This window comes from Tamandua tetradactyla, chromosome 18, assembly GCF_023851605.1.
Source record: "Tamandua tetradactyla isolate mTamTet1 chromosome 18, mTamTet1.pri, whole genome shotgun sequence".
Taxonomy (NCBI): Eukaryota; Metazoa; Chordata; class Mammalia; order Pilosa; family Myrmecophagidae; genus Tamandua; species Tamandua tetradactyla.
The window spans coordinates 30,439,073-30,455,826 of NC_135344.1; the positions used below are offsets into that span (position 1 = coordinate 30,439,073).

A 16,754-nucleotide genomic window follows, 5' to 3' on the forward strand; every position below is an offset into this window, starting at 1 on the left:
TAAGTTCTCAGCCCAGGTTCATTTTCTGTGCTACCTACAGCTCCTTCTTGGTTTCTGTGGAATTTCCCAAAACAATGATGGATGACCATAGCAGGGAGAACAGATGATGTTCATCTTACTCTGTCTACATATGACTGTGACTGATGGCAGGACACAGGTTGTTTAAGATCTGATGATGTGAAGGTGGAAAGAGCTTGGCCTCTATTAGTTAGTGATAATAGTAGACGGGGTGAAATCTGTCCAGAACTCCCAAAACTATACAAAATAAGTCATCTCTTGCTCAGAACAATTTCCAAGGACAGTAGATATTTCTCTGAGGTAAGCCAGATACTATCTTTGTGTTCCATGATAAAAACATAGTCTTAATTTTTAAAGTAAAATTTCTGAGTTCCTCAATGTCATTCTTCTTTTTTGTAAAATCTTCCACTTATTTCCATGCCCAGAATGCTTAATAATAAGTTAACCTTGTTCAGGATAGCCCTTATAAATAAAGTAATTCCTGGTTCTCCATGGATATATTTCTATTACTAGCTTTGTCTTAGATCTCTGCTCTGGGTGATTCAAAAGTTCTTTTTGAAGTTTTCTTGGATTTTTAAATAAATAAAAAAATTTATCTTGAAGTCTAATTTAGAAAGAATACATGAAAACGATTTTGTGGTATGAGGAATAAAGTATGTCCTGTTAGAAATATTTGTAAGCATTTTAGCATAAACAGAGTGTGCATAAACAGCTAGTTTTGAAAAAATAAAATATTAAATTCTTACTCTATATGTTTCACAATTTTTTAAGTAACGAAATATTACCAATCAAGTTGAAGCCTTCCCAGGACTCTTCCTTGCATTCTCAGAGGTAGGCACTCATCTGAATTTGGTATATTAGATATTTTTAATGGTGTTCAAATATTATACAATTATCAATTTTTGATAGTTATCAGACAAAATTTGCTGTTATAATTGTAGATTTATTGATTTCTTTGGCATTCTGTTAGTTTTTTTTTCTCTAATAGTCTGAGACTGTATTTCAAAGTAGACACAAGTAAATGAGAGTTCTATGTTCTTGTGTTTGGTCTTAAATTATTCTATCCTTTAAGACCTTTTATTGCTACTTTATAATTACTTTTTTTTTTTTTTGGTCTGTGCTGAATTGTTTGCAAAATCTTCAGAATATTTTGTCTAAGTTATTTTACTGGTTAATTATGTCCAAACAAAAATTTATCCTGCGATTGATTACATATATGTTCATTGGCTCAAAGATATATTATCAATCTTTCTTCATACTCACTTCTTCTCTTTTATTTATTTTCCCTTTTTGTCTTTTATCACAAGGATTCTAATCATTTAATATTTTTTCATATTTTCCCAGAAGAGTATGCTCCATTTAGAATAAATTTAGTTTCCAACTGTTAAATTTGTTGGTTATCTTTTACAGCATTAGATTTTGTTGTGTGCTTTGGCATTTTGGTGTACAGACTCACTTTGATGGGAGACATTTTGGTTTTTTGTCATTTTTTTCTCCCTTTTTCTTCCTCTCCTTTCTTATACTGTCTACTGGTTTTGGGGTTACCTCGCCCTTGCTCCCTTGTCTCTAATCTAGAATCACATCTTTTTAAAAAAAAATTTTTTTTTGATATTTCTTCACACACATGGCGTCCAACCATATTATACAATCAGTGGCTAACGATATCATCATATAGTTGTGTACTCATCACCCTGATCATTTTTAAAATATTTGCATCACTCCAGAAAAAAAAGAAAAAGAAAAAAGTCATATATCCCATACCCATTACCCCTCCTTGTCATTGACCACGAGTATAAAAATCCACACAACTTTTTTTACTTCACATTCCCCCCCATTATTTACTTATTTTTTTGTGATTTTTTATTTGTTTATTTATTTATTTATTCATCTGTCCATACTCTGGATAAAGACAGCAGCAGACACAAGGTTTTCTCAATTACACGGTCGCATTGTAAAAGCTATATAGTTATACAGCTATCTTCAAGAATTAAGATTCAGGTATTTCCTTCTAGCCACTCCAATACACCATAAACTGAAAAAGGGATATCTATGTAATGCATAAGAATAATGCCAGGATAAGCTCTAAACTCTGCTTGAAATCTCTCAGTCACTGAAACTATTTTTTCTCATTTCTCTCTTCTCCCTTTTGTTCAAGAAGGCTTTCTCAATCCCATAATGCCAGGCCCCAGCTCATCCCTGAGAACCCTATCCCATGTTTCCAGGGAGACTTGCACCCCTGGGAGTCATGTCGCATATGGGGGGGGGGGGGGGCAGCTCATCTGCTAAGTTGGCTTAGAGAGAGAGGCCACATCTGAACAACAAAAGAGCTTCTCTGGGGCTAACTTTTAGGCATAATTATAAATTGGCTTAGCTTCTCCTTTTCAGGAATAAGTTTCATTGGGGTGAACTCCAAGATTGAGGGCTCAACTTATGGAATTGGTTGTCCCCACTGCTTGCGAGAATATAAGAAATTCCTCAGATGAGAAAGTTTGATATTTCCTCTTTTCTCCCCAGTCCCCGAAGGGGACTTCGCAAATGGTTTTTTTAATTCTCTGCCCAAATTACTCAGTGATGTATCAGGGCATCACACTAACCTGTATAAACCAACAAGATCTCCTGCCCTATTCAAGATTCCATGTAATTATGGAGTTTGAATAAACTGATAGTATATGTTAATTTAGATAATGAACTACCCAAAGTATAAATTTTACACTAAATAAACATCTCTTCCTTTCATCTTGCAGAGAAGTAAAAGTTTTAAAATATAGACCCTATCATCCTTTTACCCTGTATTCTGATTTACTTCAGTCCTATTCAGCTCAGCTTCATTCATATCTCTAGTTGAAGTCTAATCACTTTTTCAACTTTTTAAACAGTTGTTGTGCAGGGTACTGCTGACTTACATAGTTTCAGAGCTCTAACTCTTAATCTCAGGTGTCACATAAATACCCAAAGTTTCAAGGAATGACCAGGAAGAACCACGTTTTATAATAATGTTCTCAGAACTCTCAACCTGAGCTAACCTTGAGAGAATCAGGTCCAATTCCACACCAGTGCTTCTGGGTACAGAATTTATCATGAGGGTGTGTCTCTATCCTCCCTCCTCTTTAGGGCTAGAGCTTATTGATCTTGGTAAAAAGCCAAAACTTATCTTTCACTGTCCTTCCATGGACAGGAAATGCATACCTTAATGCATGGCCTGATTCCAAATCCAAAATTGCTAGGAGAATATTTAAACTCCTTTGCCCAGTAAGCAGATCTTTCACCTACCATTTCTTAATTATGTCTCAATCATTATTTTTTGGAACTATTTATCTTGTGTTTCAATCTACCTATATTTCCTGGTTTCTCCCCTTTCTACTTGCATTTTATCTAATGTTTGGAGCAGAGGCATTGCATCAAAATATAAACTAACAGGGCCATCTTAGACATCATTATAAACAGTTGTATAATGAATGGATTCCTTATTAATAAAAAAAAATAGTTTCTGTTAATGAGAACGACCTTAGAACTTAGGCCTAAGGATATACTTGGTACATTATCATCATCATCATCATCATCATCATCATCATATTATGATCATATTATAACTTCTTTAAGCATGCTAACACATCTCATTGTCATCAAAATCCCTTGAAATAGGTTCTATTATTAGCCTCACTTCACAGACAAGGAAGCCAAAACAGAGAAAGGTTTAAATAACTTGCCTCAAATCATGATATTAGTGGGAGAACCAGGATCTGGGCTTGGGAAATTTGATTCAAGAAGTGCATACTTTTCACCATTTTGCTTAATTGCTTAATATATATTTGTGGAATAAGTAAGACAGATAAAATAAATCCACTCTCAAGAAAAAATAATCTTTTCTTAGTTGAATATACCCGGATGCTTAGACAGTGTGCCCTAGGTTTGAATTCAAGTTCCAGCATTTACTAGTCGTGAATGGTGTCAATTACTATACCATTCTAAGTCTCATTTCCTATAAACAGATAATGATAATACCTACCCCAAAGATTTGTTGTAAAGATTAGTTCATATAAACCTACCTCATTCATTTTAGAGACTGCATCGTATTTCACTGTTGAATGAATCATAATTTATTTAACCTTACCTGTACTAAGTGACATTTAAATTGGTTCCAGTTACAAATGATAGTGAAGTGAATATCTTTGCACATGTATCTTTTCATATTTTTGCAAATTTATATCTGGGAAATAGTCCTAAAATATGAATTATTGTATAAGTGTATACGTTCATTTTTAATTTTGATAAAATGCCGTCTGCCAATTTATAAGGCTATATTTTTACCTTGCTGAGTGACTTGGCTGAAAAAAGGGAACACAATATAAATACAATTTTTGAGTTTCTTCTAAATGAGCTCAAAATAAGAGCTATCGATTTTTGAGCACCTACTCTTTTCTGGACATTCTATTCACATTTTTTGCTCCAACTGCACTATAAAACTCTGTAGTTATTACTACCACCATTGGATAGAGGATGCTGTAGCTCAGAGCAGTTCAGGAAATTGGCCAAAATGGAAATAGATTATGAGTGATGGGGGATGTGACCCAGGTGTGTCTCATCCCCGAGCCCAACTACTTTCCACTACCCAGGATGGCTTCTCAAGAGGATCTAGGAGGAAAACAGACCTTCAGTGAAGACCTTCTGTCAAGACTCACCTGGGATTCCTGTTCTTCTAATAACTCTATATTTAGAAATAATCTTCACTAAATCTCTTCCTCCCATTGTCTGGGCCAATTATAGTGGACCCTTTTCTGCTCCTAGAAAGAGGAATTAAAAGAGTCTTTTGTAGTTTTAGCAGATGGGTACTGAGTCAGCCTTTTCTCAATGAGCTGTCTTATGAATCAAGGACTGTTTCAATATCCTTTTCATATTGCCAGTCACTTTGATTTTGGTACTTATTTCCCCAATCACTGGGTTCCTAACGTGATCATCTGTCTACTCATTCTTTCTTGGAGCCCCATTTCATATGGCACGATGTGCCGTCACTCATGGTGATTTGTTATGTTTGGCCAGGTCCCCATACCTGGCGCAGCCTGCTGTTCCCCCCGGCAGGTGGAGCTGGCCCTGCCTCTACAATCAGTGATTTTGAATTTAGATTTAAATTGCCCTATTTTCTAATTTAATAAGTCAAATAATTTATGGGAAGTTCATGGCCCAGTTGTTCAGAGTTAGGTCCAAATCTCTTTGCTGCCTCATCTATTTCCTCTAGACTGAATGGCTTCCTATTTTCAAGTAAGAGTTAATTAAAAATAAAACTGATTCCAACTTTGTGCCTTTTAAACAGGTGGATATTTAGAACTCTTAACTGAAGGTTATTTCCTCAGCAGGAATATTAAACAAAGGAATAGAGATGGATTCCACTCATGGAGGCTACTGCAGACTCCTGTATTCCATCATGCAACCTTCACTCCTCACAAATTGCTGCATCATTGTCATTTATCAATTTATCCAGCCATTGGATAAATTTACTCTATAAAAAGGGCTTATAGATGGAAGAGGGGGCTGGGAATTCATCTTGAAACTCTATTTTCATAGTAAACAGACTAAGTTGGCCTATATTTTATGTCAAATACCAATAAAAAAACCAAAATTTTGTAAGAATGCCTTTAGTCACATTGTGTGTATGATTAAGAAAATATTAATTGTTCATTCAAGTATAATTGCTATTACTATCATTACCATTAATAATATTTTTGAGGGATGGAAATTTTAGGGAAGGTGACACCCCCTACCGCAGCCATTCCTTAGTAGACCACTAGGACTAGCACACATTCCCCCAAAATGCAGCCAAGGAATGTTGTTCAGAAGCCATTGTTATGTACCAAGGTAAAAATGCATGGTCCTAATCACTCCAATAAATTCTGTGGTTTATTCAGATGTATTGTTTTTGGGGCCTGAAGACCTGCCTTTCAAAATAATCATGGTTAAAGGTTGGCTATTGCAATATGCAACAATAATTGTTGTTATAACTTAGGGAAGGCAAGAAGTTAAAAAAAAAAAACAGATAGGACTTCTGGAAAGATAGCAGACTAGGATAAACAGGGCTCACTCCTCCACTGTGGAGCAACTAGAAAAAATCCAAGAATGACTGGGACAGCGGTTCTAGGGTTTGGACGACTGGAGAAGAACCACTGTATTATATAGGGAGTACCTGGTTGTAAAAGCAGAGAGGCTATGACTGGGAAGTTGGAATGAGTGTGCTCAATCATAACCCACTCTGGGGCCTGCCACTGTGCTCTGGCTGGATTGGATAGCTGAGGAGTGGCACACTCCCACCTTGCAGCCAGCTAGGGATGCCAACTGTCTCAGTTCCACAGCCTGGCATTCCCATGTGGGAATTCTGTATTTGAAAAATCTTGAGAAATCTATGACCAAACTACTTGAGCTAATAAATGAATTCAGCAAAGTGGTAGGATACAAGATTAATATGCAGAAATTGGTAGTGTTTCTATACAATAGTACTGACCTAAACTAGAAGGCAGTTAAGAAAAATATCCCATTCAAAATAGTAACTAAAAGAATCAAGTATCTGGGAATAAACTTAACCAAGGATGTAAAGGACCTGTATACAGAAAATTATGAAACATTGCTAGCAGTAATCAAAGAAGACCTAAATGGATGGAAAGACATTCCATGTTCATGGATAGGTAGGCTACATGTCATTAAGATATCAATTCTACCCAAATTTATCTACAGATTCAAAGTGATACCAATAAAAATTCCAACAATCTACTTTGCAAACTTGGAAAAGTTAGTTATAAAATGTATTTTAAAGGGAAATGTTCCCCAAGTAGCCAAAATAAAAAAATCCTAAAAAAATGAACAAAGTGGGAGGACTTACATTCCAAATTTAAAGCTTATTATAAAGTCACAGTGGTCAAAAAAGCATGGTATTGGCACACAAATAGCCATATTGATCAATGGAATCAAACTGACAGCACAGAAATAGACCTTCACATCTATGGTCAATTGATTTTTGACAAGGCACCCAAATCCAATGAACTGGCACAGAATAATCTCTTCAATTAGTGGTTCTGGGAGAACTGACTATACAAAACCAAAGGAATGAAAGAGGACACTTACCTCACACTTTGTATTAGTTTGTGAGAGCTGTTAGAATGTGACATACCAGAAATGCAATGACTTTTAAAAAAGGGAATTTATTAAGTAGCAAGTTCACAGTTCTAAGGCAAAAAAAAAAAAAAGTCCAAATTAAGGCACCAATAAGAGGTTACCTTCACTCAAGAAAGTCTGATGCTGTCCAGAACACCTTTGTCAGCTGAGAAGGCACATGGCAATATATACTAGCTTTCTCTCCCAGCTTCTTGTTTTATAAGGCTTTCCTGGGGGGTGTTTTTCTTCTGCATCTCCGAAGGTTTCTGGCTCCACGGTATCTGAAGCTTTAAAAAAAATGTTTCCCTTTTAAAGGACTCCAGTAAGTGACTCCACCTTGAATGGGTGATGATACAGCTTCATGGAAACCACCCAATCAACAGTTCCCACCCACAATTGGGCAGATCACATCACCATGGAAAAAACTTAATCAAAAGGATCCCACACAGTTATATTGAAACAGGATTAAAGAACATGGATTTTCTGGGGTAAACAACAGTTTCAAACCAGCACATACCCTATATAAAAATCAACTCCAGGTGTATCAAAGACCTAAATATAAGTGTCAGTACTATAAAACTCCTAGAAGAAAATATAGGGAAACATATTCAAGATCAAATGAAAGGACATAGCTTTTTTGATCTTAAACCCAAAGCACAAGCGACAAAACAATAAATGGATAAACGAGAATGCCTCAAGAATAAACACTTCTGTCCTTCAAAGGACTTTGTCAAAAAGATGAAGAGACAACCAACTCAATGGTAAGGAATATTTGGTAACCACATGTCTAACAAGGGTTTGATATCCAGTATGTATAGAGAAAACCCACAACCCAACAATAAAAGGACAAACAATCCAATCATGAAATAGGCAAAAAATATGAATAGACATTTTTTTCCAAAGAGAAAATACAAATAGTTAAAAAGGCATGTGAAAAGATGTTCATCTTCATTGGCTATTAGGGAAATGCAAATCAAAACCACAATGAGAAATCATCTTACATCTATAAGAATGGCTGCTATTAAACAAGTAGGAAACTACAAATGTTGGAGAGAATGTGGAGAAATAGGAGCACCAATACATTGCTGGTGGGAATGTAAAATAATACCACCATGGTTTAGTAAAGTTTGACAGTTCTTCCAAAAACTAAATATTGAGTTGCCCTATTAACCAGCAATTCCACTATTCATTATATACCCAGAAGATCAGAAAGCAGGGACATTTGCACACTGAGGTTCATAGGGGCATTATTTACAATTGTCAAAAGATGGAGGACAATCCAAGTGTCCATCAACAGATGACTGGATAAACAATATGTGGTACTTACACATGATGGAATATTATGCAGCAGTAAGAAGGAATGCAGTCCTGAAGCATATGACAACATGAATCAATCTTGAGGACATAATGATAAGTGAAATTAGTCCGACACAAAAAGGCAGATATTGTATGATTTCACTGAAATGAACTAACTAGAAAATGTAAACTCAGAATTGTAAAACATATAATATAGGTATCTAGAGATAGTTGGCAGCTAGAGAAGGGAGAGCAGTTACCTAATATGTACATAATTGTTAACAAGATGGAACTTAAAAGTTTGGAAATAGAGGCGATGGTAGCTTGTTATTGGGATTATAGATGATAGTGCCATACTGTGTATGCATTTGGTTAAAAGGGGTTGCATTATAAAGTCATATATGTCACCGATTAACAGAACAAATATAAATAAACTCTTACATGAACTACTACAAAGGTACAACAATTATATAAAGAGTTAACAACTGAGTGGCATATGAGGGAAAATTATGTATTACAGGCTACATATCGTTAACTACAGTTAACAGTAATAGCTTAATATTCTTTCACCAACAGTAACAGGTGTAACACCAATACTACAGGTCAATAATAGGGTGGCATAAAGGGTATGGGGTATTTTGGGTTTTCTTTTTGTGCATATATATCTGTTATTTTTCTCTTGGGAGCAATGAAAATGGTCTAAAATTGAGTGTCATGATGATTGCACAACTAAGTGACAATACTGTGAGACACTGATGATTACTTTGGATCGTATATATAATATGTTAATATATCTCAATAAAATCTGCAAAAATATATACATATATATAAAGGGTAGGGTGGTTTGCTTTGTTTTCCAAAGCCCAATGATTCCATTGTTTTCATCTTTTCCTGAGATTTTTTTCTCACTCTCTTTGGTTTGAAAATAAGTTCTAATTCCCTAATAGTAATGGAAAATACTTATGCAGTACTTAGAGCATGCCAGCAATGCTCTGAGAGTTTTACAGATAATAAATAATTTCACTGTCATAATAACCCTATGGGTAGTTTATTATTATCATTTATATCATCATTTAAAGGAAATAGAAACAAAAAGTCACATGGCTGCAAGTGACAGAGACAGAAATTTAACCTAAATAATCTGGCTCCGGAGCTGGATTTTTGCCCTCTACCCTTATCTACATTTCACTAAGAAGACAGGATAGAATAGATAATGGTGGTTTTCTGGGTATGCATTTATAGTTTTGCTAAGTATCTGAAAGGAGTTTTCATCAGTTAAAGGCACATGTCAGTTACACATGCTATACTAAGAATTAGCGCGAGAAAGAAAACCTCCTTCCCCTTAGTAAGGTGAGGTATGTGAGGGTGGCAACTTCCGTTAAAATTTCCATCTCATCTGTCACAGAAGTCACATTGTGGTAAAGGTTGTAAGAGAAGCATGTTGAAAATATGATAGGAGACTGAGGCATCATTCCTCACCAGAAGTTTTTAAAGCCCCTTGTACTTTAAATTGGTATTTCTCTTGAATATAAGATTGATTTGCATTTCATTTTCTGTGATCTGTATGTTATCATATTTTTGTCTACTTTTAATTGAATTTTTTACATTTTTCTTCCTTATTTTTCAAAACTCTTTACATATTAGGGATCAAAACCTTCACTCAGCATTGTCACTTGCAAATGTCATGTCTCTGCTTGTCATTTTTGTATACAGTTTTTTTTCTCCATGATTAGACAAGATGTTTGCCTTCTTTGGATATATTCAGCCATTTTGCTGTGTTTTCTTGTGGTGTCTTATGGTTTATTTATTTACATTTAAATACCAATCCATTTGAAATTTATCCTGGTATACAATTGAAGAATGAATTTAACTTTGTATTTTTAATATGAACATTTACTGATGTGAAAGCACTCATTAGAAAATCTATATTACCCCGATTGATTCAGAGGTTACTTTTATGCTACACTAAATTTCCATATGTAATTAAGTCTATAATTTGGAATTATCTTTCTATCCTATTGTATGTCTGCCTATTTCTGAGTCAACACAAAACTGTTTAAATATAAGGGCTTTTTAATGTATTTTAATTTATAGGAGAATTAGACCTCTACTATTACTCTTCTTTGAAAGGTTTTCCTGGTTATTCTTGTATGTATGTGTGCATATGTAGAAAAGTTATCTTCCTTTAGTTTGCTACAGAATAACTTATTTTTTATTTCAAGTCCTCATGCTGTAAGAATGCTGTGGTAGTTTCCAAATTCTAGGAAATGTGTGTAGGGTAAGAAGGACACATCCATCTTGACTCATTGAGAATGCTCAGGGCTCTGCAGTTTCCTAGCTTTGTTTCTCAGTCCTACATGCACACAATTCACTCTTCACACAACCCCTGCTCCTGTCTATAGGTTCCTTCAGGTCTGCTGTCCTCTCTCTGCTATGGCTAGGCCAGGCTAAAGGCACAGACACCCTTCTACAGCTTCTACTCCTCTCTAGGGCTCTGCCCACCTAGACCCATTGTCCAAACATTCTTTACTCTCACTAATGGTTTTACTGTCTTTGACAGGCAAGAGCTTTGGAGAACCAATTGTACATAGCAAGACCAGGCCCTGATCAAGGATAATACTCTACTCCTGTAGTCAGAGGAAATGGTAACATGTTCCTGACTTTTTTTTTTTCAGAATTATTCTAGTCCAGAAATTATGTGCTTCCTATTCCCTTTCACTTTTGAATGGGACTGTCCATGGCAGACCTCCTGTCCTTGTCTAGTCATAAATATTAGGCACAACTTATCTCTTTGGATGAAAGGACTTCAGATTGCAAGGAAATACACCAGAGGAGCTTGGGCCTGTTGTAGAGGTCTGAATTTTAGAATTCAAGGCTTCTGTCTTGAATTTGAGGGTTCTCGGGAGACAGAAGAATCACCACTGGGGACTAGAAGGCAGACTATACTATCTGGTCTTCAAAGATGGCCCAAATGAATCAGATCCCCTGGTATTTGAGTCCTTGTGTAGTTTCCTGCCGTCCTGAATCTGTTGTGCTCCATTTAATAAATAAACTGCCTCAGAAATGTCACTAGGCCAGTGTTTCAGTTTCCAAGCTACTAAAATAAATACAATGGGATGGCTTACATAATGGGAATTTATTGTCTCATGGTTTTGAGGCTGGGAGAAATCCAGAATTGAGGTATTCATAAGGCAATGAATTCTTCAAGATTGTGGTATTTTGGGACTGGCTGTAAGCTGTCTTTGGGATTTCTTGACTTTTCCAATAAGTTGACATCTTCTTTCTCTTCCAGTTTCCATTGACTTCTGGCTGCTCATCATATCTCCTCTCTCTGTGACCTTCTTTATAAGGCCTCTAGCAATAAGATTAAGACCCATCCTGATCCAGTTGGGCCACGTTTTAACTGAACTAACCTTATCAAAAGGTCCTATTTATAAGGGCTCACACCCACAGGAATGAATTAAGATTAAGAACATGTTTTATGGGGCACATAACTTCAAGCCACTATAGCCAGTTAAGGGCCAAAGCCCTAACAAGGGATGGTAGCTTCTGCCCTTGTACTTTTGCAAATCCAGAGCTGCCAGTAAAATATTTCAAATATATGTATTTCTATTGATTTTTGCATCTAGTTCATTTTCCATTATAATCTTTATATTTCCTTATAATGCTCTCTTTTTGCTTTTATGTTTGTTTTCTTTTTTCTCTTTTTTTGTTACATATTAATATATTCATTTACTTTTACAGATTTTAGTGATGAATGAATTTAATATTATAACTGCTTTATCTGTATCACAAATTTTGATATGTCACTTTTTGTTTTTCGGTGCATGGTCCAGGAATTGAATCCGGGTCTCCCACATGAAAGGCGAGCACTCTACTATGAACCACCGGTGCAACTGGATATGTCATCTTTTAATAGTTATTTTCTGGAAATTGTAAAACTTTGGTTTTTATTTCACCTTTGACATAAGCATTGTTTAGAAATGTAAAGGTTCTTATAAAAGTTTCTAATATTATTGCTTCATGTGATTTATTGCTTTGGGTGAATTTTTCCTTTTTTTTTCTTTTTACGATTTATTAAGTTTTCCTGTGACACCTACAACCCGGCCAATTTTTATGAATGTTCCATGTGCACTTGAAAAGAATATTTATTTTATGCTATTGGTAGGTATTTATAAGATCTATGCTATAATGCCATTTTGGTTTTCTATACTTTACTATTTTTTTCTTGAATAGAAAGAGATATTATTACGATTATTTCTCATTATTTCTCCTTGCATTTCTTGTAGTTTCTACTTTTATGAAATGTATTGCCATATTATGTGCCTTTATAGACATTAATAATTATTATAAACTCTCTTGTGTTATTCAGCCTTTAGTATTATAAAATATTATTCTTGGTCTCATTTTATGGCCTGTTTTTTACCCTGTTGTTTGCCAAGGTTGCAACTTAACCTTTCTCTTTCTGTTTCTTTCCTTTATCTTTAATGTCCCTTCGCTGCACATTTTGGAGTCCCTTCCCAGAATTTTTCTCTTCAAGGTGTGTTTCTGTCTTGGAAGAAAGGTTAGGATGGTTAATTTCAAAAGTTTGTGAAGAATTTTGAAATTTGAAAATTGCTATTTTGTATATATTTTTTCACACCCAAAAAGAGGGTTATCATTTTAATGATAAATAAATACATATATTTATATATATGGAGCAGTTAGAAGAAAAAATCTGATGATGGAATGGTAATCCATCACAAACTCTTGGATCTGTTCTGTAACAACTTGTTGAAGAGTGCTTTGAAAATTATTGCTTCTTTCTTTCTTTGCTTTGTATATATATTATACAATAAAAAAAGTTTTAAAGAGGGCAGACAACGGTGGCTCAGTGTTAGAATTCTCACCTTCCATGTCAGAAACCTGGGTTCGATTTCTGGAACTTGCCCAAGACAAAAAAATAAAAGTAAAAAAGTTTTAAAGAAAAAAAAACGTTTATGAAGAAGACAACTTCTGAAATGGTAACACCAGGAACTCCTCAGACCTACTTCTCAGCGGAAAACTTATAACAGGTGTATTCACTAAAATCAGTCATTTGCAGTTTCTGGTAATTGTTCTTCGGGCATTCAGAAAATAAAAAGTGAATATATTTTAAAAATCTACTAACTCTCAGTTAAAAAAGCAAGAGTCTGCAACATTTGAGCCAAGATCTTATACCTTTTCCCTTCCTCCCCCAAGCTCAGCGTGAGCTCTCCACTTCAGGAACACAAGGCTTATATTCTCCCTGCTTTCAGTTGAGGGCTAAAATATCTTCCTGGGTGAGGCAAGCCAGGAGCATTTCCCATCATCCTGCACCCAGCTCCATGTATAGAAGCTCTATTCCAGGCAAGAGCAGCTGAACGGATTGGGGGGCTGCTCCTGTATTATTTCCTTAATATTTGGGTAAAAGATCTAGCCCAAGAGTGTAGTCTGAGAATATTAGATCTCCAATTGCCCTCACCACAGCTTGCTGGTAAGGCATAAGTCATTTGCTGAGAGAGGTAAATTGAGAAGACCAGAGACTACCACACTCACACAGACACCTTCTCATGAAGCAGTGGTGTCACTCAAAAATACCAGGCTATTGTTCTTGCCTCCAGCTTCAGATTAGTGATAAAGAGGTAGAGAATCAGTGCTGAGGTGGAGGGGTAGGTCATAAAACAGAACTCCAAAGCTCTCCAAAAAGGTAAGACTTTATTTAAAGCAGAATGTTGGATAGTTCAAGCCTAAGGACACCATAAAATCAATGAAGGTTTTGGTTGTAAGCAATTCAAAGGAGGCTGGTAGTTCCAAGAGAACAAGTTAACTTCAGGCCAGTTAGCAGTTTAGCAGAGGAAACTAGGGAAAGCTAGGAAAAGTCCTTGTGGGATTGAAGCATCAATGACTAACCTCAAAAATTACCTCTGCAAAGGGTCCCTATATAATTTGATCAGATCTTAGAGCAATTCATGCCTCAGGCAGTGACAAAAGCAATAGAGCAATCAGGCAGCAATCCGTGAGGACTACCAGCTGGGTGGGTATGTACAGAGGTGGAAATCTTAATAGCGAGATCAGGGGGAGAGAGAATCAAAGAAAGCCTTGCTAAAACCACTGTTATCCCATGGTGTGCATATAGACAATTCATATGCCCAAAGGTGGATACTTTGACAAACAACAACAAAATCTGCACCGTGAGGGGGGAGATAGAACGAGCCAGACAAGTCACTAAGCAAATAAACGCGCAAACAACAACAACAAAAGCACTGAGAGAAAGAAGTCAATATCCATAGTTGCTACAAAATATTGTCTACAATGGCAAGTTCTCAATAAGAAATTAGGAGACATGTAAACAAACAGCAAAGTGTGATCCATACATAGGAATAAAAGCAGGCAACAGAAACTGTGTTTAAGAAGGCCCAGATGGTAGACAGTAGTCAAAGACTTCCATGTTGCTATGATAGATATTTTCAAAGAACTGAAGGAATCCATCCTTAAAGAAGTAAAGGAAGGCATGAACATAGAATTGAGTAATGTTCCTCTATCTCCTAAAATATAAATTAATGTAAATCTGCATAGATTATAATAGCTTACATTGTATATGGCAAACAGAGCAAATAACAATATAGTGAAAACTCATTAAAGGAATTAAAGTGTTACAATAGAAAATATTCACTTTATGCAAAAGAAAATAGTAAAGGAAGAACTTGTGAACAAAAAGTACATGATACATACAGAAAACAGAATGTAAAATGCAAGACAAAAATACAACTCGATCAATCATAACACTGAATGGGAGTGGATTAATCAAAATGCAGAGTTTATCAGGATGGATATAAAACAAATCCAACAATATGCTACGTATTTTAGATTCAAAGGTGCAAGAACGTTGAAAGTAAAATAAATTGAGAACGATTTATCATGCAAAGTGCAAACCAAGAAAGCTGGAATGGTTACACTAATATCAGAGAAAATAGACTAAACAAAAAATAATGTTACTAGGGATTAAGAAGGATATTTCCTAATAATGAATGGACAAATCTATCAAAAAGAGGCAACTATAAAAATTTATACATTTAACTATGTGGCCCCAAAATATATGAAGCAAAAACTGATAGATAATTTTAAGGGAAAATTAGATAATGCAGCAATAATAGTTGCAGACTAAACTATTTCATGTTCAATAATAGATGGAACAACTAGGCAGATGATGAAAAATAGAAATAGAAGAGTTGAACAATACCATAAACAGCTAGACTTAGTAGACATTTTTGGTCCACTCCAACATGTAACCCCAAAACACCAAATCACTTTACCCAACATTCCCTAAGTGCAAATGGAATATTCTCTGTATGGATCACATGCTACACCATAAAACGAGTCCCCCTAATTTACTAAAATTATTTAAAAATTGAAATCATACAAAGTGTGTTCTCTGACCATAATAGGGTCAATTTAGAAATCAATATCAGAAAGAAATTGAGGAAATTCATAAATATGTGGAAATTAAAAAGCATGCCCCCAAATAATCAGTGAGTCAAACAAGAAATCACAGGGTAATTCAAAAATACTTTGAGGTTAACAAGATAAATACACAACATACCAAACTCATGGGATGAACCCAAAGTGTGCATAGAAATTTATATATTTATAAATTTATAGTGTGCTATGAAAATTTATAGCTGTAAACACCTATATTAAAAGAACCAGAAAACTCCCAAGTCAATAACTAAACCTCCATCTTAAGACATAGGAAATGAAGAACAAGTTAAACCTAGAGCAAAAGAAAGAAGGAAATAATACAGGTTAGCATGGCAACTAATGGAATAGAGAATAGAGAAAATTGTCCAAACCAAGAGTTGGTTCTTGGAAAATACTAACAAATTGACAAACTTTTAACTAGACTGACCAAGAAAAAAGAGAGAGACAGAGAAAGAGAGAAGACTCAATGACTAAAATTAGGAATGAAGCAGGGGCAATACTGCTGACCATATAAAAATAAAATTAATTATATGGGAATATGATTAACAACAGTACGCCAAAAAATAGATAGCCTAGATGAAATGGACAAATTCCTAAAAGGACATAAAGTACCAAAAGTGGGTCAAGAAAAAATATAAAACTGAAAAAGACCTATAAAAAGTAAACTAGAACAAGATATCACAAGATAATCTAGGACTGGTATTTTTTAAATAGGTTAAAAAAAAAAACCAAAAACCCTCAACCAAATACTAGTAAGCTAAATCCAGGAAAATACAAAATGGAGTATATACCATGAACAAGTGGTATTTATTCCAGGAATACAA

The 16,754-nt window shown here is 35.2% G+C and overlaps 1 long non-coding RNA gene across 1 annotated transcript; it reads left to right on the forward strand.

Annotated features, from left to right (window-relative positions):
- Positions 1–230: 230 nt before the first annotated feature.
- LOC143662583 (uncharacterized) lies at positions 231–11,059 on the forward strand. The gene is made up of 3 exons (XR_013165440.1): positions 231–318; positions 790–849; positions 11,012–11,059. It is a non-coding gene; the product is annotated as an uncharacterized LOC143662583 (long non-coding RNA).
- Positions 11,060–16,754: the final 5,695 nt, after the last annotated feature.